The sequence below is a fragment of the Sturnira hondurensis genome, unplaced genomic scaffold (assembly GCF_014824575.4).
Source record: "Sturnira hondurensis isolate 20B ecotype Veracruz unplaced genomic scaffold, ASM1482457v3 Scaffold0005279, whole genome shotgun sequence".
Taxonomy (NCBI): Eukaryota; Metazoa; Chordata; class Mammalia; order Chiroptera; family Phyllostomidae; genus Sturnira; species Sturnira hondurensis.
The window spans coordinates 12983785-13006205 of record NW_028077910.1 but is presented as its reverse complement, the minus strand read 5'-3'; positions in this window follow the sequence as shown (position 1 = coordinate 13006205).

The following is a 22421-nucleotide window of genomic DNA, read 5'->3' as shown; positions in this document are numbered from 1 at the left end:
AAGAAAGTGTCACATTAAAGAAGTGGAGTTTCTGTGTGGATACACATACAGCATTTGTTGGCTGTTCTGCAAGCATAGAACTCCCCAGAACTTCCAGCCTGCCTGGTGTAGGGGCAGAGTACACACCAGTGTCCAGTGAAAGCTGTCAGGAAACGTACTTGCAGTTGAAAGAAAGGCAAGTGTGCCTGGAAATGGTGACTTCCAAGGGGATGTGCATAGGGCACTAGCAGCATTCATTATGGTGCCTACCCATTTTCTTGTGTTTAGGGTTTAGAAAGATTAGTTTTACCCTTTTCCCCCCAAGTCTATTCTTCCTCTGAAATTTCTGGTAGGAAAATGTTTTGAAGAGGAGATGGAGCATTCTGCCTCAGAATCATTGGGCCTTCTGGAAAGGAAGGAGTCAGTACCCCAACCTCTCCTTCCCAGGATATGATGCTAGGAAGACCCGTAAGGCTGGACTAGAGCGGCTCTGCACGAGGCTCAGGTGCGAAGAAGGACAATGAGGCTCCAGAAATGAAATGGTCTTGTGCAAAATTAGCTTGAGGCAGATTCTAGGTTGATGCCTTCAGGCTCTAAACAAGAGTTTTGCAGTGAATGAAGGAGGCAGCTTTGGGCAGAAAACACAGCTTATAATGAAAGCCCCCTCTGAGTCTGTCATGAGGCACAAGCTTGAACAATGGGGAGGAATGACTGACTATTAGGGTGTCAACTCCTTTGACAGCCCAAGCCTGGAAAGGGTTGGTCATCCCTAAGGAACCATGTGTATGCGATTGAACCCGAAAGGCAAAACAGTTGCACTATGGTGTGACACAGGGTGGTCGCAAGAAACAACAGCAGCAGTGGACTCTTGGGGACCATGTGTTCTTCTGGATTGCACACCCCTTCCCTTGCTTCTAGACTGCTCTGACCCATTTTTTTCCTCTTGAATAATTTAGAGGGAGGGAGAAACTTCAAGTGAAAAATACTAGCCTTATAGCTATTTGGTATATAGTGAATTGAGTAATGAATAGGAAGAGGGTAAAGAAATATAGCCATAATTAAACTTTGAGTTTGTGAAGCAGGCTGTACTAGTTACATGAGAAAAATAATTTAGTTTTAATCCAGCGGTTTGATTATTTTTTCAGGCTTGTGGTAAATCGTAACAAGTGAGATAGTAAGTTGTAATCCTGTGATGATGTTTCATGTGAGGCATAAAAGCTTCTCTCTGTGACCTCTTGCCTGTGCCAACATTCTGTAGGCATAATTAATTATAATGCAGATTCTAAAAGTTTGATGTGGGATGGAGGGTTTTATGAAGTACAAGGAAAATACTCAGCAAATATCCTTTATGCGGTTTCCATGAACAATTTTGTGAAGAGTTTCAACATCTGATTCCATAAAACTCTCGGATTGAAGCATCAGTAACAATAATATTCCTGACAACCCTGCATACAATAGCCCATTTCATTTCTGTACAGACAGGCACTGCTAACTTCTCTTCATTTCCTTGTTATAGACCCCTTAGTGTGAGGTTTATTAAAAAAACAGACTTTTATTTCCTCTTAGATAACATCCTGATTTTTACAACCCCTTTTAAGATGCTGGTTTTAATTTAATTTGTGTTGGTAAAAATCATATATCTATATTTGAAATAGTTGACTATAACTGAATTTGAACTTCAGCTAGAGACATTTTGTGATTACTTTCATTTGTATTTTGAGTGTGGTTCTAAACACTTTTCTGTGACATTTATTATTTAGGTTAACTTTATTGAGATATAATTTATATATAATAGGCTGTATACATTTAAATTGTGCAATTTTGTTTAGTTGTGTATTGTAATACTACCACCACAATAAAGACACAGGTCATTTTCACCACCTTAAAGTTTCCCAGTGACCCTGTGTAGTCCTCTGTCGGCCCCACCCTGCCCCAGCCCCAGGCAACCACTGACCTGCTTAACCTGTTATTGTAGGTTAGTTTGCATTTTCTAGAATTTTAGATGAATGGACTCATACACCTACACTTATTTGTGTAGGGCCTCTTTCACACTTCCTATGACTTTTAAATGACACAGAAAATAAAATTTTAAGTGTTAAGGTCTAGAAATAAACATTGTGAATTTTAGCTGAGTACTAATAGCAAATTTATGAATATCTGCTTTGTTGTACATTACTGACTTTAATTTAATCATTTGTGGACTTAAATGAGAAGTGTTTTATCTGTAAGTATTCATATATAAAATAGAATGAGCCTTTATTTTCTCTACAAAATATAACAGTCTGTGGAAAACGTGGAATTTGAAATACTTATGGATATTCAACTTTGCTTTTAGTTGACTTAAATGACTTCAATGAAGGTACAGGTTAAGGGAATGCTATTTCTTGCGGACAGGAACGCTGACTCACAGGACACGGGCTGGGAGTTTTGTTTGTTCTGTGTCATGCGTGCTTGTTTTTTACCCCATCCACTTGGTGTGTATGTTGAATTGCTTTACATCAACTGCCGACTTGATGCCAATGGCGTGGCTACTGTGTTAGTTACAGATTGGCACACGCTCATAGAGAGTTGACCGTCACCTGGGATGTTTTCCAATGATTCGACAGCAAAGAAGTTCTACGTTACTCTAACAATGTTTACATTAATCAACTCAACAAATACTTCTTGTAGTTATTTATTCAGAAAGTATAGGCATATGAATATATAATGTGACTACATTTCACATGTAGTAAATATTTGCAAATATTGAACACATTTAATTGTGAAACTCGGTAATGCATGTGCCATCACTGGCCTCATTTCACAGAACCCCTGAGGCTAGGAGGCTGAGGAACCTGCCGAACACCAAACAGCTGGTAAGTGGGGAGTCAGAGTTCAGACCCAGCGTCGTGCTCTTCTGAAATCGGGCCAGACCCTCCTCTCTCCCTTGGAAGTCCTCCGTGGTTCACGCTGCATGTACTCTGCCTTGGCCTCTGTGCGTTAGGTTCCAGTCCCTGATTATTGCTGATGTTAGCTTTATTCCCAACTGGGAATTCTTATATTTACAGAAATTTGACAAGAATAAATGTGTGTGTTGACAGGATTGAAGCGGTGATTGGTGTCTTAGAACCTGAGGTACATGATTTGGAGTTTTGTTGTTTGCAAAAATTTTACGGACATATTTATTTTTAGCTGGGATTCAGAGAGCTCCTGAAGACCATTCCTGAGATCCATCACGTTGCTTTTTCATGTCAGCCTCATGTGTTCCGGATTCATGAGAATGTCATATCATTAGACTTGCCATTGACCAATCTTGGTAATGAGCCTGATTTTGGGTCCACGGCTGTATGGGATAAACTAGAGAAGAATAATAAATGTGATTAGTGGGCCTAAAGGCAGAAACTTATGAGGAAAGGACACAGGAAATTAACTAATATACAGTGTGAGGCGAAGTAGGTTTACAGTTGTTTACACGGAAAATAATAAAATAATTAATAAATAATAATGTAAGAATAAACTCTGTGTTTCCTGCACTCACAGCTATAAACCTACTCTTTCCCCATCTTGCTTATAGACCAGACACAAAAGCCTTTAGGTTATTTCACAGAAACAAGGATGGCCATTTCCACTGAGGTCAGAAGGGGGGGTTTTGTGGCAGAGGCCTTCAGATGAAAACTTAGGACATTTAAGGAATATAAGGCTCTAAAACAGTTTATGATGCATTGGGGTGGCAACTCAGGACTACCCTGTTAAACATTGTTAAGGCAGGATTCTGTAGAGGATGAACTTTATATAAATTTTTCTCCTCTGGCACTCAAATTTGGATTGAAATAATCAGGTAGTATCTGCTCAGTCCCCATCTTTAAAAAGAACAATTGGAGGAATTCTGTAAGTCTGGATTTTATGAAGACAAATAAAGGTTTTGCTGAGATTGATTGAACCCATACTCTATACATGCTTCCCTAGGCATATTTTTACACAGAACTTGATAAAGACAAACAGTCATTTTTGTAACCAATTTTCAGGGCTTCCCCACTCAGGGACCAATGATAACCTTTACTTGGAGGATCCCCTTGGGAGACCTGAATTGTCCTACCAGGGCTCTGGGACATCTCTTCAGTGTGTCCCATATCACCTTGCTTTACACTAACTTGTGCATCATTGCCACATTCTCATTTCAAGACTAAATAATTACAAAAAATTCTCTTTCTGCCTATATATCTGATCCTGGGGCCATCTTTGTCAATTGCCTTTGTTAATTTCTTTCTTTGATGCCTATGCTTTCTGTCAATACATTATCCAAATTATAACTGCTTCTATTTTTTTAAACCTCAGAACTGTTTTTGACTATCTGTTTAGTCCTGAGAGCCCTTCCTACTTAGAGTTCCTTAATCTTTTAAATTTATGTCCCCTTCTGATAACCATCAGTTCTTTCGGTTTTAGATTCACTCCCCTAAGGGGACATGCTGCTCCCTTTAGCTAAAAATACTTCTGAGATTTGTGGCTTGTATTCCAAAACAAAAGGTGTGTGTATAACGTTACGTACAGTTATAAAATTGGATGTACTTTTTCAAAGTGTTTTCCACCCCCGAGGATTCTAATATTTTCCTTTTTAAAAAGTCTACAAGGGAATATAAAACAGAAAACTGTACTTGAATAAAAATTAAATTTAAAAAAGTCTATAAGGAAGTCTGTCTCTAACTGAACTTTTTCTCTTTTTTCCCCTCATTCTCCTCCAACTCTGTGACATTATGCTTTTCTTCTTAGTGAACAGCACCATCCACTACTTTGTAGTTTCAACCAGGAACCAGAGAGAGATCCCACCTTACTCTCAGACACAGCCTACATCTAGTCCACCACCAGGCCTACAGAATAGGTGTTGAATACATCCAATTCTCTCCGTATCTCTCACCTAAACCGCTATCAGTTAGATAGCAGTTAGACCACAGCAGTTCCCTCACTTGTTGCTATTTATGCTCTTATGCTGTGACGGTGTACACAGAACTGTGCCAAGTTATTCATTGGGAAATGTAACTAATCTCTCCCTCTGTCTGAACCCGTTCAATGGTACTCCCAATGGCACTTAGGATATATTAAAAATTCCTCCTGTGGCCTGTATGACCTCATCACTGTCTACATCTCCAGCTACTTCCCCTTCTTGTTCCTTGACTTGATCAATGCTAGCCTCGCTGTCTTTCTTTTGATTCATCAGCTTTTTTGACTTTTCTTCTACCTGAGGCCCTTGGCCTCAAAATGTTTATTTTTCTACTTTTCATTTGCTAATTGTTACTGGTCTTTCTGGTTGGAGCTTAAATTCTCTACTTCTGTCTAAGTCAGGTTTCCCCCTTTTTAGCTTCTATCATGCACTTACTCGCACAAACTGTATGTCTTGTCTCATGTTCATTTCTCTCACGGATTTGAGGTTCCCTAAAGTCAAGGATTGTGTGCTTTTTTGCCTCTTCTGTAACCCTGGTGCCAGGCACAATATCTGGCCTGCACTGAGCATGTCCTAAATATTCGTTATATTATCAGCAATCAAAAAACTTATGCTTTTATAATACTAGTCATGTATCATACCTGTTTAGAATGGATGACAAGTATAACCTAAATCCAGTAGAGGGTCTCAGATAATCCACTCTTACAGTTTCGCTAGGGATGGCCCTAGGAATACAACTCCTTTTTGAATCTGATCTTTTGGTTAGATTTCTTTCTCATCTGTGCTTAGGATCTTTAGTCTACCTTGTCTTTGAGTTCATGTCTTCTGAGTTTGATTTCTTTTTCTTCAAGTGCCACCTTTCATTGGTTAGTGTCCACTGTTGTCTTTTGCATCCTTGGCAACCTGGTACACAAATCATGAGAGATGAATAGATAGATATCTTTGAAAAGTTCCTTTCAGTCATTGAGTCCATGATAAACCTTGTCTCTTTGATTTCTATGCAGAATAATGAAGTTAATTTTAAATAGAACTATCTTACCCATATCAATATATCTGCTTCCAACTAACTAAAGTTAGAGTTTACTTCTGGCTTCTCGAACGTCAGTCTTAAGAACTTAAAACCATCCACAGCTGTACCCACTTCTGGCTGAACTTTGTCATTTCATGCTTGGGACTTAATTCCAACTTTCTTGAGTTTCCCTCTTCTTAAATAATTGGCAGTTATAACTGCAGAGGTGTCCTGCTTTCACTGGTTTAATTAAAGTTTTTATTTTAAAGACTGCTTTACACAGTGCTAAAATGGCCTTTATGTTTCTGTGACAGTTTTCTCTCTAATAAGAGAGCATTCTTAGGCAAAGAGGGGACCCCTTTAGATCACAAAGACCATTAGCTCTTTGAATATCTCTAATACATTTCTGCCTGCCTCCTAACAACCTTTCTCCCCCTTCATAGTTAGAGAAAAGATTTCTGCACAATGATCCTTAATTAAGATACTGTCCCTAGAAGCTGTCAGCTGCTGTTGTTTAAGATGACAGAAATCTCTTTTGAAGAAAACACTTATATATAATCATAAAAATTAAGTAACATTATTTACATAGTCATAATAATTCACTAAGAAGTGTTTTTATCTTCTTTCTTAGAATCATTTAAAAGATGAATCAAGGTGGATTAGTAAGATTTTAACCTGGTCCACAAAACATGAGAGATGGATAGATAGATATCTTTGAAAATTTTTCTTCAGGAATTGAGTGTATGATAAACTTTGTCCTTTTGATTTTTATACAGAATAATGAGGACAATGACAATCACCATTTTTTTGATGGATCACCATATGCCAAATTCTGAACTCAATATTTTATAGTTACAATCCAATTAATTCTTTTAACTAGCTTGTGGGGGCAGTGGGTAGACATTACTTTTCATATTTTAAAGGTGAAGGAAATAAAACTTGGAGGGAGTTGTCACTCTTTCCAGATCTACTTTGGGACTGGTATGACTTTATTGCCAGAAGGCCTCAAGTGTGTTAAATAAATTATCCCAAAATTATTTTAAAAACTGTAGGTGATTGAATTTACAGATCGAAGAATAACCTATCACATTTTTGCCCTAAAATTATGAGATGATAGAGAAAGCAATGGTCTGTGACTCATGACAACTGCTCTCCATATCCAGCACTCGCCTCGAGATAGCGGGCAGGTTGTATTACAATTGTCCGCTTCCATTTTCTCATTTGGACATTTCAGAACCAGACAGTTTCTAAAGCTCTACAACTCCACGAATCTAAGATGGCTGAAGATCATTCGATTTATATTTTGAGATTGGAATATCAGAGAGAATCTTAAACTGTATACCATCCCTAATAGGCATAACTCTAATGTGAAGCTTTTGATCATTTTCATGAGTGGCAAAACGATACTTCCCTTTAAATTTATGCTGGCTATTTCCAGTCACGATCCACTTCTTGAGTAATGCCTCCCGCCGTTTCATAACAGCATCAGGATGCCAGTTAGAGCAACAATATTGCTCTGCTAGACGGTCATCAGTGTCAGGAGATGAGGCAGATTCCTGTGCTGTGATCAAGGTGTTTAAAATCCTATTCTGCACACACAGAAATGCTTGGAAGGATATAATGAGAAGTAATAGTAATTTTTAGATTGCCTGCCAACCCTAAAGCCATTTCTGTCCATCACAGAAATGATACAACGCTCACTTTTCATGCTTTTCTGATTTGCATAACCAACAGCATCAATATCATACACATTTTTTTTTCACTCCTGTTCCACTAAAAGAGAACCTTGCTTTGCAATTCTTTAACACATTCTGGTCTAGATCTCTTCACTCCTTTTTGAAAAAATATGTCAATTACCAACTAAGCACAGAAGTCAGCAATTAAATGATACTAAATAGAAGGTTTATATATTAAGTTCAGCAGTATGCTTGGTAGTGAAATCCCTTTCTATGCAGTTCTATAGAACCATAGAAGCCAGCCTACGGTCACTTCCTTTTCCATTTGGTTTTACGTTGCTACTCATGACACTTACAAAATTCCTACTCAACAAGTATGAGTGGAGAAAAGTAGGTGCTTTCATTCTATTTGATTTAGTATATCAGTTAAAATGCATATAATTATTTGCTAAAGGTACACCTAATTTAAGAAATATGCTTGTATGAATTGAGATCTAAAGGTAATGAATTTACCTCACAGAGAGGGAAGGTGGGTCACCAGAGGAAAGCCAGCTGGCCTCCTAGATGGGTCCCCTGCAAATTCCTCTGTGCATTTGCCACAGTGCCCTATCTTGCTGTCAGTCATACAGACTTAGAAACTCAGTCTTGTCAGTGTCCTGGTGGGTTGATTCATGATGCTGTTTTCTGTCAACAAAACTCACAAGAGACCAAGATACACAAACAGAATGTCAATCCTTTAGTTAATGAGATATATGATTTTCAACTTAACTGTTCTTACTCTTATCCAAGGCCAAAGCCTTCACCTGCACATCTGTCCTATTCCTTCTTACTGGCTTTAAGTACTTGGCTCCTGTAATTTTTTTGTTTTCTCCTCCATCAGTGTTTCCCCACTTTATTATTCCACCATCAATAAGTATACCGTAATATCTTCCATCTTAACAATACCCTCTTTAGATCTTATATTCTCCTCCAGGTATCATCCATTTTTTCTGTTTCTTTTCCCAGCAAAATTTCTCAGAAGAAGCAATATACATACTTTCTGTCTCTACTTCCTCACTTTTCATTCTCTCTTCAACTTGTTCCACATAGGACCTCCCTTTCATCACCCTGCTAGAACAAAATAGAAAAGCGTGGAGACAAGAAGATCTAGCACTGTGAAGGCATATATTCCCCAATGGAAAACCTATATTAAAAAAATAATTCTCATTTCAAATTGCCTTTGGAGGTAAAAAGGTCATTACTTTTGAGAATAAATAGCCTGGCCGAACTGTATAGAACTTTAGTCAAGATTTGTTCCTTAAGCTTCTTCTGTTTGCTGAGAGCTACTTGCAGAGATTCCACTTGCTAACTGGCCAGCTGGGAAGATGTGTGAAATGCAGATTTTTGTACTAGTCTTGTGACTCCTGGTGCCTACAGATCTTTTCCTGGATTCAGTGACATGAAATAAACCCCACGCTTGTTTGCATAATCTAAGTCTCATTGCCCCACTTCTGAAGCTGTTCCATCTTTGCCTTAGGTCAGTAATTTAAAACTTTTTTCATCTCATGGCACTTATAAACTAATGACTAAAATTCTGTGGCACACCAAAAAGTACATTTTTTTTTGCTGATTTGACAAAAAGAATAGGTATAATTTTGATTCATTCATGCCAGACAGCTATTGCTGTGTAGGCTGCTGTCATTTTTTTGTTTGACAGTCTGAGGGAAAAGAGGTCAGTGCCCCTGACTAAGTAGTCAGGCATTGAATGCTTCAGAATTTCTTGCAGCACACCGGTTGAAAATGCTGCCTTAGAGAAAGGCTTTCCTACAGCACACTGCAATAATAAAACCTTTGCTAGCATCAAGCCCAGGTCAGTCATTACCTGTTCTGTGATTTGCTCTGCTCAAGGTCACCGCAATTTTTGTATTGTCAAATTCAAAGGTAAATTACTTTATTCTCATTTTATTTAACATCTTAAGAGCATTTGATATGCTTGGCTCATTTCTTTTTCCCTGTGGGTTACCAAATAACCTCATTGGTCACTGTTTCTGATTTCTCTCTCTCTTTTTTACATTTTATCTGACATTTTAATTGTAGGTATCTGGATTGACATTTTTGGTTCATGAATGTCTGTGAAATGTGGTTTTTACTATACAGACTTTGCAGAGCAGTGGATCACTATAGTTGAGAGAATTGAAAATGGATACATCAAACATAATTGTCTTAAGTTTCATAGCCATTTGTATTTGAGCCAAAATATTGTATCTGGTTCTTAATTTGGAAATTTTATCAGGGATATTAGTTTTTGTAGCTGCTCTAAGAAATTGCCCCATGCTTATTGACATCTAAAGACACAGATTTACTATTTTAGCCCTTAAAAAGGAAAATAAAACATGAGAATTGGACTGAACTGTAAGAAGAGATATTTAAAATAAGTACATCACAATTTTATTATTTACTTTTGCTGATATAATTATAAACAAATTTGAAAATACAGAGATACTTTGTGGAAATAAAGTTAAAAAGTTCATTTTCAGGGGTAAAAGCAAGAGGATTTTCCTCTGGTATGTTGAACATAGTAGTGCAAAGGACTTACAGAGTTGTTCTATTTTTTTCTTCTTTGAATTGTTGTTCAAGTATGGTTGTCTCCATTTTCCCCTCAGCACTCCCCCCACCCCAGTCATCCCCACCTCCCACCCTCCATCCTACCCCACGTAGGCGTTCTCCATGTGTCCTTTTTATGTGTTCATTCTGTGATGGTTCACCTTCCTCTCTCCTGCCTCCACCTGGTGGCGTGCTCCTGGAATGATATCTTGGCTTTAAAAAACACCTCTGCCTACCCTCTCTCACAAAATGATGGCCTCCAGTCTCCCAAAACGTTAAGTGGGGGAATGCAGGCTTTATGCCCTCATGTCTTCCGAATTTATATCCCCAGGTATAATATTATTTTTGAATTTCACACTAATCAACAATGATCTTAGACTTACATGCAAGAGTAAAACAAAGTAATTGTGAATGACCCCCACACCCAAGCCAACCATACTTACTTGTATAGTTTATGTTGTATGGGACATGGAGACACCAAAATTAAGCCACCTAATTTTTCTGGGTGAGCCCAGACCATTCCAGATTCTGATAACTGTGGTTCTTTATAGAGCAAGAGTCCTGGGAAATATTCTGCTTGCTTGACATTTTTCTTGACAGGTGCTCATAGACTTATTGCTCATTGTGAACTGTCACTACTCACTTGAAATAAAGTTTTGCCCTTGGTCACGCATGCCCTAGGGGTGACTCAATGGTAATGTGGCTAATTGAATAATTTACATTGTCACTTGAATGTTTAATAGGCACCTTATAACTTTTCTAAAAAACAAAACCTATTATTCTCTCAGTCTTCTCCCTCTCAATAAATAGAACCATGATAAAGTCTAATTACTCAGGCTCCAGATTTATGTGTTAGGCAGATTTTTCTCTCCCTCTGCTCCACTATAGCCAATTTGACAGCAATTCTCATTAGTTTCTTCCTTCAGCATAGATCCTGAATATGATTACTTTTCACAGTTCCCATTGCTCTTTCCTAGCCCAAGCCACTGTCTTTTCTTTCTAGGACTACTTCTATGTTTCTTAAAACTGTGCATCACAGAATTATGCTTGTGAGTCACCTGGAGACATTAAATGCAGATTCTGGTTTAGTCAGTCATGAATATGACATGAGATTCTGTGTTTCTAACAGGCTCTTAGGTAATATGACTGTTAGTAGTCAGAGAACCTCAGTAGAATATAAATAATCAAGCATAAAAATTCAGATAATGATTGGACTATGAGGAATAGAAAACAGGGGAAAATAGAGATAACTTCTCTTTAATTGCCTTCAGTCTATTTTTTATTCTCTTTATAAAGTATCTCCCTACCTAACCTCCTCACAACCCTCCACCTCCTTGGCTTCCCATTGTACCTTGAATAAAATCCAAGTTGCTTAATACAAGGTCTTATAAAATATGGCTTTGAACCTCTGTGATGTCTGCTCCTACTACAGCTTGCTTAGATGTTCTATCCAAAGTGGTTTTTCTCTTTCTTGAACATTTCCAACTTTTTCTTCCTCAGGGTCTTCATACTCCCTAGTATTTCTGTCTAGATTAGCACACTATTCTCCTTATTATTCAGGTTTCTGGTTAAACAAAATTATCTAGGGATATTTCTGGCTACACTATATAAAATAAATTATGTTTTATTCCTTTATGTATTTTTGAAACACAAATAATTGTATGTGATAAGCTGAACAATGTCCAGGAACCTGTGCAAATGATACCTAACTTGGAAAAAAGGGATTTTGCAGATGTGATTAAGTTGTGGATCTAGACTTGGAGAGATTATCCTGGATTATTTGAGTGTGCTCAGTCTAATTCCATGGGTTTGCATAAGAGGGAAGAAGAGTCAGAAAGAGGAGACGTGACAATGGAAATAGAGGTTGGAGTGATGTACTTCGAAGATGATCAAAGGGACCTGAACCAGGAAATGCAGGTGGTCTCTAGAAGTCAGAAAAGGCAAGGGAACGGATTCTCCCCAGATTCTCCAGAGGGAACGGATCTCTGCTGGTACTTTGATTTTAGCCAAGATTCACTGTGGGCTCCAGAAATGTAAGATAATAAATTTGTATTGTCTTAAGCCAGTAAGTTTGTTACAAGAGCAATAGGAAACTAATACATTATCTAAAAGGTTTTATGCTCTTTTAGTTATATGCTAATTTATATTCATCTTTCTGATAGTATGCAAGCTCCATGATGGAAGAGGCACCCGTATTATTACTTGCTATATCCCATGTGTTCCAAGTGTTTGACACATAGTAGGCACTAAATAACTCTTGGTTAAATGAATGAATTCTTAGACTGGGTACTCATGCTAATTGACTTGGACAGTATATATATTGGTCAAGGTTTAATCAGAGAATCAGGATCACTGGGATATACATATGCATATGAATACATATAAATTATACCTTATGCTATTTTAAAATTTATTTAGGTCATCTCTGTGCTGCTCATTGACTCTACATCTGATCTGAGGCTGGAGCTCCAAGTCCACATGACAAGAAGCTGGGTAGGGAAGGTAGACATAACCCAGGAGAGGATAAGATCAGGCTGTAGCACAGAAACTGGAGTCCGTGAGGACGGATCGAAGTGTCAGTTTGGTTGCTCTGACTTTGATAGTATGGGTCCCCTGCAGAAATCAAGGTGCCCACATCATGTTGCTAAATATAAGCACCTGGCCCAGGAGTTGTTGCTGCCGAAGGAGAACCAGGGAAGGTGGGATGGTTTCAGGCCTGGCTGCAGTCTCGTGCAACAACGTGAGTCAGAAGATACCTAGTATGTACAAGCAGCAAAACGACCACTGCTTCAATTCCACCCTTCAAATCTGCCATAAGAATCTTGGATTGGATGGACCACAATAAACAAGACATACAGAGATGAGAATTCTTGGAAGTGTAGTTTAGCCTAGCCCAATTGGCCATGATAAAGTCATTATAGTTTATTCTTTCCTTTAAGATGTCAGATTTGAAAAAAAATTGCTTAATGGCCATAAATTTATAACTAGGGATAATATGTAACAAGGATATTTAATGGTATCAGATTTTGATTGTCTTTAGAACTGATGCATCTCCACAATGGACATGTATGCCCATCCACCTGTACACATGCTTGTGTCTCTGTCATGTGTACGAAGTGCTTCTGGGTCAGCATTTGCATGGTCAGTGAAAGATATGCCCCTTTCACTCATCTTTTTCATTTCTCTCACTAAGGCATTCCTCTCTCCTTTAGCTGTCATGTTCTTTATTAAGACAAGGTAACATCTTCAAGCAGGGTTCCATCTGGTGTTACTGTTACAGGATCTATTTTGTCTCTTTAAGGGATTTTTTTTGGAGCAAATTTGTTACATTGACTTATGCAACATCTTTGCTAACTTATTGATGTTTGAAGAATAGAAAGGAACTATCCATTACCAGAAAGAAAATATTTTGTATTTGATAACCGAGCAACAATGAAATTGAGAGGATGGGGAAATCTCGTCCTTTTTTCACTCAGGTTACCAGGTAATTCATAAATCCTCTCGAGTATTAGGAGTCTCATCTCAAGTCTTCCTCCCTCTTTTACTTCTCCACCTTGGTTTTCTACATCTTTTTACTAGTAATAAAAATATGTATGAAATTTTTGCACATAATATTCTTTATACACAAATATCACCGTATAAGTTCGGACTGGGCTGAAACAAGAAAAATGGTTATGGAACCTGTCCCTCCGACATGCTTATGTTAGTTGGCATTTTTAGAGTTTCTTTCAAAATACAGCACTTCCTTGGGGCAAATAAGGCATTAAAGGTAGTGATTACTTTGTACCCAGTAATAACATTTTATTGTGCTCTGGACAGTAACTGGATCAAAACCTCTGGTAAGATTAATAAATAACAGTAAGTTTCTGTTTTCCCTCTTCTTCCTAAATAAAGGCGCCAGTGAAAGGACAACTTCTTCATTGGTGTTTTCTAGTCCAGTGGAAAGACTCTGTACTTATGTAAAGCATGCCTTCTCTGTTTTCTTCTTCCTTAATGTCATGTGGACTTACATTTAATAAAACTTGCACGTCCTGTGAAAGCGAGGGTTAAATGCCATGTGCTATAGAAGTATGCTTCTGGCTCTCTGAAAAAAGGTATTACTCTAGGTGATGATTTTTTATCTATAATTACATTTCCTTTTTGCTGTCATAGAGAGCCTTCTCATTATAATATGTATTGCTTTAGTCACTAATCTATATAAGAAAAATCATTGTTTATAGTTTGAGGGGAGTTTTAAAATTACTGCATCATGAAGATACTTAAAACTTTTGCCTCATTGAAAAGCACTGGATGTTTTGCAAAAAATCAATATACCATATTCCTACCATAACCCAAAGGGAACAAAGTTATTGAGGTTTGAAATAGCTTACCCCAAATCATAATTCCACTAGTATGGGGATTTGTGAGGACTTTTTGCAGCTAACAGCTAATCATTCTATACTTGGTGAATTACTTTCATTATACAAAATAAACTTACTCATTACACATTATAAAGAATGTTCAAATCCTTTCATTGAAAACACAGTGTTATGCGTGCTATTAATTTTTAAGATGCATTACCAAATGGGTCATGAATATTAAGTGAACACATTTGTTCTCCCCTTAAAAACACACACACACGCATTAATTTGTAGTTAGGATAGATGCTTCTTCTTCACAGTATGAACCAGAAGACAGAGAATATACATGATTCCTGTCACTTAACCACAAGGTAATTCTCACGAAAACCTAAAGGCATTCAGAAACTTCAGCACAACTGTGATTATCTGCACTGACATCTGTGTTTCACTGTTCACAGCCCCAGTAAATTCTCAACTGCTTCTCAGTCTCTTAGTTTGCAATATGATTGGCTGCTAATGGATGGCAGGGTGATTTATTTGTGGGTCACATGCACAAACAAATTCTGTCCATTCCAGAGATAACGTCCAAATAAAATTCGCAACCAGTCTGATGTGAGTATCATTAGGTTTGTGAGGTTTTTCAATAGATAATGTTTGAGAGCACATTTTCAAAATAGAAAGTTCTGTGTACAGATGTGTATTCTTAGAGAAATAGGGTTTGTAATGGATGTTGCCCAATTAATAATAAATAAATATTGCTCAGACCTCAAGTGTTTTATGCACAGAATCAGCTTTATTGTGCTGTTTACTACTAAAATAGAAGAACAATGACTGTCTCCATTATTTCCAAAATTTGTCTGTTCACAAGCCTAGGCTTGAAAAGAGGAAGAATGCAGACATGGTTAGCAATACCAACACAATGAAGTAAGTGGCCCAGCTGTATAAGCAGAGTGCTTTGAGGTCAATGAGTACGGATGAAATCTTTACTATTGGGTGGAGGGGACAATGAAGAAATGAGCAGATGGCAAATGAGTCCATCTTGTCTGACCTTCTAGTAGTTCCTCAATAAGTAGGTATTATCACTTATTACTTTTATAACCATATAGCACTCTATGTATTTGATTTACCTTGCTTATTGTTTTATGACACCCTCCCCTGCCCCGCTCCACCAGAATACAAACTTCATGGAGGCAGAGGTTGTTCGAGTTTTTGCTTCCAGGGCCCAACAGTGTGATGGGCATTGTGAGGGTGTTAAATCAATATCTGTTGAATGAGTGATTGAATAAATAAAAGACAAATCATAGAATCAAACTCCAGCAAAGAAAAAAGAAGGAAGAAAATAAATTAGTATTTCTGTCACACTTTTTGGTGTGTCCTGCAGACTTATTTGCTTGTATTATTTACATTATTATAATCATTTAATAGAAACAAAACGGCATGTTACAATTAGCTTAGTTTTTGTGATTCATGTTGCTTACTCTACACATTTTTGAGATTAAAGACCAAAATGAAAGTTGCCTAGAAAACTACACAGAAAATGATAATCAACATCTATTTTTTTTTCAGAGTTATTTTGCTAGGCAAGTCTTAACTATTCTGCCTGCTAAACTGTTCAGATCCACTCATGTTTTCTCTCCCTCCTCCCACACCCCTGGTCTAAGATACTATCATGTCTAACCTTTTGGTTGGTTTATTGCAGTTGCTTCTGCACATGCAGTGTTGCCCATCCTCATGCCCAGTGTTTGTTTTTACCTCCATAAGTTTTGTTCTCAGGAGACAGAATGATTTCTTCCACAAAACTTTTACTTATTTCAGTTTCCTGCCTGATATTCTTAAGTGGCTTCCAGTTGAGCTTGCAATAAGATCCCCAAAGCCCCAGTGTGATACAGATAGTTTTTGTCTCCAGCCCCAGGCCTTGCCTATCTCTCATTCTCTAGGATCTGTACGGAGTGTACTTGAACACACCAGTTTCTTTTCCTGATACCTTTGATGAAATATTGCCTTGAGTGGATTGCCCTTATTATCTACATTTACTTGGTTAAATCCTCTTTATCCAGATTTCAGTTGGAATGCTTCAGGGGTGGGGTGGTTATTCGTAGCTCCCAAATACAGAGCCTATCTCATCGTGAATGCTATTAATATTTGTTGCACTGAATTTATATTTTTTGTCACATTCTATGATATGGACTGTTTCTTAGAGATATTTATTACAAGAGCAGTTATAGATCCGAGCAGAATGATGAGATAATGAGTGACTTACACTATTTGTAATTGGATCATCGAATCATCATTTGCCAATTAAAAATAACGCAGCTTCGGTTGTTTAATATGAATTTTACAGATGGAGAAAATACCCACTCAAGTTCTTTGCCAATGAAATGGTCATTGTTGTTTTAGGAAGCATTTGTGTAGGAAGAAAAAGCTTCTTGTGCAAGAAATCAACTAACAACATTCCATCTATATAACCTAGGTGTAGTTCTAATCATCGAAAGGTACCAGCAATTCTAATGCCATTGTACTGGCCATTGCCTTGAGGTAGTGATGGACTACCTTCAATACCTGGCTGAGTGAAGACTAGGGGGAGCCGACTGAGATTTTTACTATTAGTCCAAAGGGATGTAAAGTAAAGAGAGTTGAAGTTGATCCTAGACCATAAGGAAGGATTTTGAAAACTGGCATATAGCCATTGAAGAGCTCTCATGTGTGATAAATACTGTGGAGGGGTAAAATACTGAGAGAGATCAAGTTCCCAGCCTTTCGTGGGATTCATGTACATGTGGCTGTGTTCCAGCCAAACTGCATGTGAAAGTATTGCATGAACAATTCCTCCCTTTCCTCCCATCCCCCTATGCTGCATTGTGGACTACATAGGCATGATGGCACCTCCGTGGTGCCAAAAACGCGAGGGAAGCTGCCTGGGCCGTTATACCTTTGCAGAGAAGAGTAGCCTTGTTAACTCAGACTTGTTATGTGAAAGAGAAATAATGTATCTTGTTGAACATACTTTAATTCTGAGACATTCTGTTTCATTGGTTGAAATGATATCCAATTAAACAAACGATCAAACAAAAATAGTAATACATTTTAAACAGATTTCGATATGATTTTGAAGAGCAGAAGATGACAACCAGCTGAGGGGAACTAGAACCAGATTCCTAAGCAGTGAGCACCTACACGAGCTTTCTAATCTGACAGCCTATTGAAAAAAATCGAACAGTTTCCACTATCTCAGTGTCAGTTCATTGGTTTATCCTTGCCTTTCAGAAGCCTTAACATGTTTAGCAAATAATGTTCCTTGTCTTTATCTAGATAATTGCTTTTTAAAAGTTTTTAATCCATTGTTTTTTTAATGTCATTTTAAATATTGGTGATTGATATGTTCAGAAAAACAGAAATGTTCAAGAACTAAAAAATAAACTCTTAAATATCTGTGTGAGAGGGGGAGGAAGATATTTCAGTTTTATAATGGAACCAGACTTTTCTTTTTGTACAATAGTGCAAAGGGGTGAGTATTAAATAAGATCTGGCAAAAATGATGCAAGTTCTTATTATTGAGAGGCTTAAGAATTCTCAGAGAATCAGAGATTCAGGGAGATACTCCCCATCACAATTAATTCAGAAGAGTGTTTTCATTATCTATTGCTTTACAACAAATCACAATAGAATTTAGTGGTTACAGCCACCACCACCGTGGACTGTAGTTTCTTTGGGCCAGAACTTGGGGAGGGCTGTGTTTATCTGTTCTCTCTTCAGATACCTCATACAGTTACAGTTAGATATATGCTGGGGCTGCCCTTATTTGAAGGTTTGACTGTGGCTGGAGGATGCAATTCCAAGGAGGTTCATTCACATGGCTAGTAAGTTGGTGCTTTCTGTGATCCAGGATGCTCTATACATGGGCTTCTCTGCATAGATGAGTGTATCCCTTTCAGGGGAAGAAATGGGCTTCCCTGAACAGGCAATCCAGGAGAGCAAGGTGAAAGATCCAATGTTTCTTATGCTTTAGCCTCAGAAGTCACATACCAATACTCTGTTGTTGGTGACATCCGCAAGTCCCAATTTAGTGTGAGAGTGGACTTGTGTATCTTTTTCCTTTGTCAGGTTAGGGAAGTTGTCAGTTATTTTTTTCTTCAAGTAGGTTCTTAATCCCTTGCTTTCTCTCTCTCTGTTCCTTGTGGACGTTGTTATACTTCATCTTGTCCCAAAGGTCCCTTAAAGTATTTTCATTTTTTAAAAGTCTTTTTTCTTATTGATGCTCTGATTGGGTGTTTTCTGCTACCTTGTATTTCAAATTGCTGATTTGATCCTCTGCTTTATTCCACCTACTCCTTATTCCTTCCAATGTATTCTTTATTCTGACTTAAAAAATAGTTTCTATATTCTTTTTCGTGCTGTTATAGTTCTTACTAAGTTCCTTGAGCATCCTGATAACCATTTTTTTTGAACTCTTATATCTGGTAAGTCGCTTGCCTCCATTTCATTTGGATCTTTTTTTCTGGAGATTTCTCTTGTTCTTTCATTTGGGGCATGTTTCTTTGTCTCCTCATCTTGGCTTCCTCTTTGTGTTTGTTTCTAAGTATTAGGTACATTTGCTCTCTCTCTCTCTCAGTTTTGGTAGGGTAGCCTTGTGTAACGGGCATCCTATGGGATCCAGTGGCTCCGTCTCCTTGACCACCTGAGCTGGATGCTCCAGGAAAAGTCCTTTGTGTGGGTCATGTAAGCCCCCCTGTTATAATTGAGCCTTGATTACTATTGGCCCATTCATGTGTGGGTTTGACACTCAAGCTGGCTGGCTGTGAGGATTGGCCCTGACCCCAGAACACAGGCTTCCATATAGGTGCTGACTACATAGCACTCTACCTCATCAGGGTCGGGATTTGTGAGATCTCCCTTTGGATATGCTAATTTGATGTTGTCTAAAGCTGGCCAGTGGGTGTCTTGGTTCTGAGGTCTTTTGAGAGGGATTGCGGTGCAGTTCAATGTCAGACAGTGCCTGTGACTGGTCCTGGGCAATATGGTTGGACTTACAAAACAGTCCACAGTTTGTGGCTACTTCTTCTGGGCCTTGGTGTGCACGGGAAAGACCAAGGTGTCCACCTAGCCTGGCTTCCACTAGCATTTAGTCTGGGGGCAGATCAGCAATAGGCCTGACACACCCAGAGATCCTCCTCCACCTGCCTCTGTCTGCTGGCTGCCTGTGAGGCTTAGTCACTGAAAGGGTCTCGGGCAGTGCTTGAGTTTCATAAGGAAGGTTCTCAGTGAATCCCTGGGAAGGGAAGAGAGCGTTCACCAGATTGATACAGATTCAATCTCAGTGCGAGTGCCTGAGAACACTCAGCATAAATCCCAGGGCATACCAAATCTAAATGCCTCTTACTGGATGCCTGCAGACCTTTGTGGTGGGGAGGGGTCTCAGAAAATTGTCATAGAGAGGCCATCAGAATTTATCAGGCCCAAACAGATCAAAATTTGAGTAAAAGGAGGCCTCCGCACTGGTCTGGCATGCAAGGGAAAAATGACCTTCTGACCCCCATCACAGAGCCACTCAACTCAGTACTTTTCTGGGTCTCTATACCCTTGCCCAGGCGGCTGACTCCTCAGCAGGGCATGAGCTCCACAGAGTGCAGTAATGGGGAGTCCAAAGCATGGGGATATTGCTCTTCTCCAGGCTGATGCTGTAAGGAAGGGAATGCTCCACCTAAGAAAGACGGCCTCTTCAGTATGGGAGAATGACTTAGCACAGGGGTCCTGGTGGCTGTCCCTTTAGCTTTCTCCAGAGCCACAAACCCAAGCCTTTCCTCCAGTTACTCTAGTCTACTTCATCCTCCCCCCACCAGAGCCCAGGGTGTGTAGCTGCATAGGAGATTTTGTGCATTGGCCCTTTAAGAGGGTGCCTGTATCTCTAGCAGAATACTGTCTGTCCCTGGAGGACAGAATCTCCGATGATTTTCACAGCCATATGTTACGTACTTTTCTGTTCTTTACTCTGGTACTTTGGCCTAGGGAACCTGGCACAGGGTGGGGTTGAGATGCCGTGCTCCCCAGGGGGAAGCTTTGGAACTGAGATATCCCTCCAGTATCTCAGCCACCACCAGTGGGAGTAGGGCTAGCCCTTTAAGTGTCTCTGCCCTTCCCACCAGTTTCACTATGGCTTCTTCTGTAAATCCCTAGTGATGAGACTTCCATTCAGCTAGTCTTCAGTTGGTTATTCAGGTTGATTGTTCCATATTTTAGTTTTTTTCCAGTTTTGTCTTGAAAAGAAGTGAGTATACCTTCCACTTATTCTACAACCATCTTGAATCCTCCTCCTTTTTTAAGTCTTAAAACATATATTGCCAAATCATTCCCTAGAAAGCACGCACTATTTGTACTTCCACCAGCAGTGTTTGGGGGCTGGGTTGTCTATGCCCTATCCAATACCAAATATTATCATTAGCAAAATGTTTTCAATTTTGATTTTTTGGCTAATTTTAAAATTATGACTCACATGAAATATTTTTCATGTTATCTTATTCACCTGTATATGTCCTAATGAGAGCTCCCTCTTCTTCTCCTCCTCCTTCTTCTTCTTTTTTCTTTTCCTCATAGGTGTCAAAAAAAGAATCTGTCATAAGGAAACTTTTTGTTCAGTGTTTGTTACCTTCCAAGGAGAATATATGCTAAGAATGTCCCTTTCCTTGCTCAGAGGTTACTGAGTGTAAGGATCTAAATTGAAGAAAATAATATAGACCTAAATGTCTCATCCTTGAAAAAAAAGAGACCGTGAAATATGCAATAGGTGGAAGCAGAAAAAGTAGTTATGTGGAAGGAAGAGTGACAGAGGGGAAGACTTGGGGAAAGTGTCATAGGGAGATTGGGGACAGAGAAGACAGATGATCAGTGCACAAGGTAAAAGTTTGGAGGAGAAAATTGCCTAAAGGGATAGTGTGGAGGCGACTTTCCTCAAAAGTACCCAGCCACCATGGATGAGAGTAATTATGACTGAGACATGATGTGATCTGCTTGGGGAGGAGAAGTGGCCATTTTCCCAGAGGAAAAAGGCCGTGAGCAGTGGCCAGTTTCTCAGGGGAAAAAGGCGTTGAGACCCCTCCTCCAGGGATTTTATTGGGTTGTAATACACAGGAATACAGGGCAGCAAGGATCAAACAGTAGATAACATTTCAAAGAAATCTGACTCTGTATGAGTCAGAGTCTGTCAGGAACAGAGTTTTAGGGTTTCCTGCTCGAACCCTTAACATATGAATGAAAGCACTCTTAGCAGAGCAGATTTCACAGGTTTATCAGGAAGTCTTTGTGATGCCAGATTTTTCTCCAGGACACGCTCTAGCAAGGCAAGGAGCTGCACCTCTCCCCAACAGGTATTCAGGCTTAAGGGGATTAGAGCCAGGAAGCGCTTCTCCCAGAGGACATGGGGCTTGGGCTTTGTCAAAGCCGGAGGGTGGTGGGGTGGGAGTGGTGGGGGGTGGTGGTGGTGCAGAATCCATTGCTCCCTCTTTGTTGAAGTCCCCCGAGTCCTTCATGAGGGCCTCCCAAGTGACGGAGTCTGGCTTAGGTTGCCCCCAGCTGTGAGGGGTCTTACCCATCATTGACTTCCGACCAAGCTTTGGGGGCAGGGAGAGGAAACTGAGGCAGCATTTGCTACCGGAGAGAAGCTTTGTCTCCTTCGGCTCACATTTCAGAGATAGTCGCTAGCCCTTAGCCACAGGGAGTCAAGATACAATTCCTAGAACCAGGCAGAGCGGTCCACAGGATAGGGTGAGCCAATATCCCTGGTTTCTCTCAACGGTTCTGCTATATGCATATTGATCCAGGGAAATTATTCATGTGCCTTCATGCAGGTGGCAATATGCTTACTGCCTAGAGGAGTTTTTAAAGAATATTTATAAAATAGTTTGATATGTTTAATCATCTTAATCCCT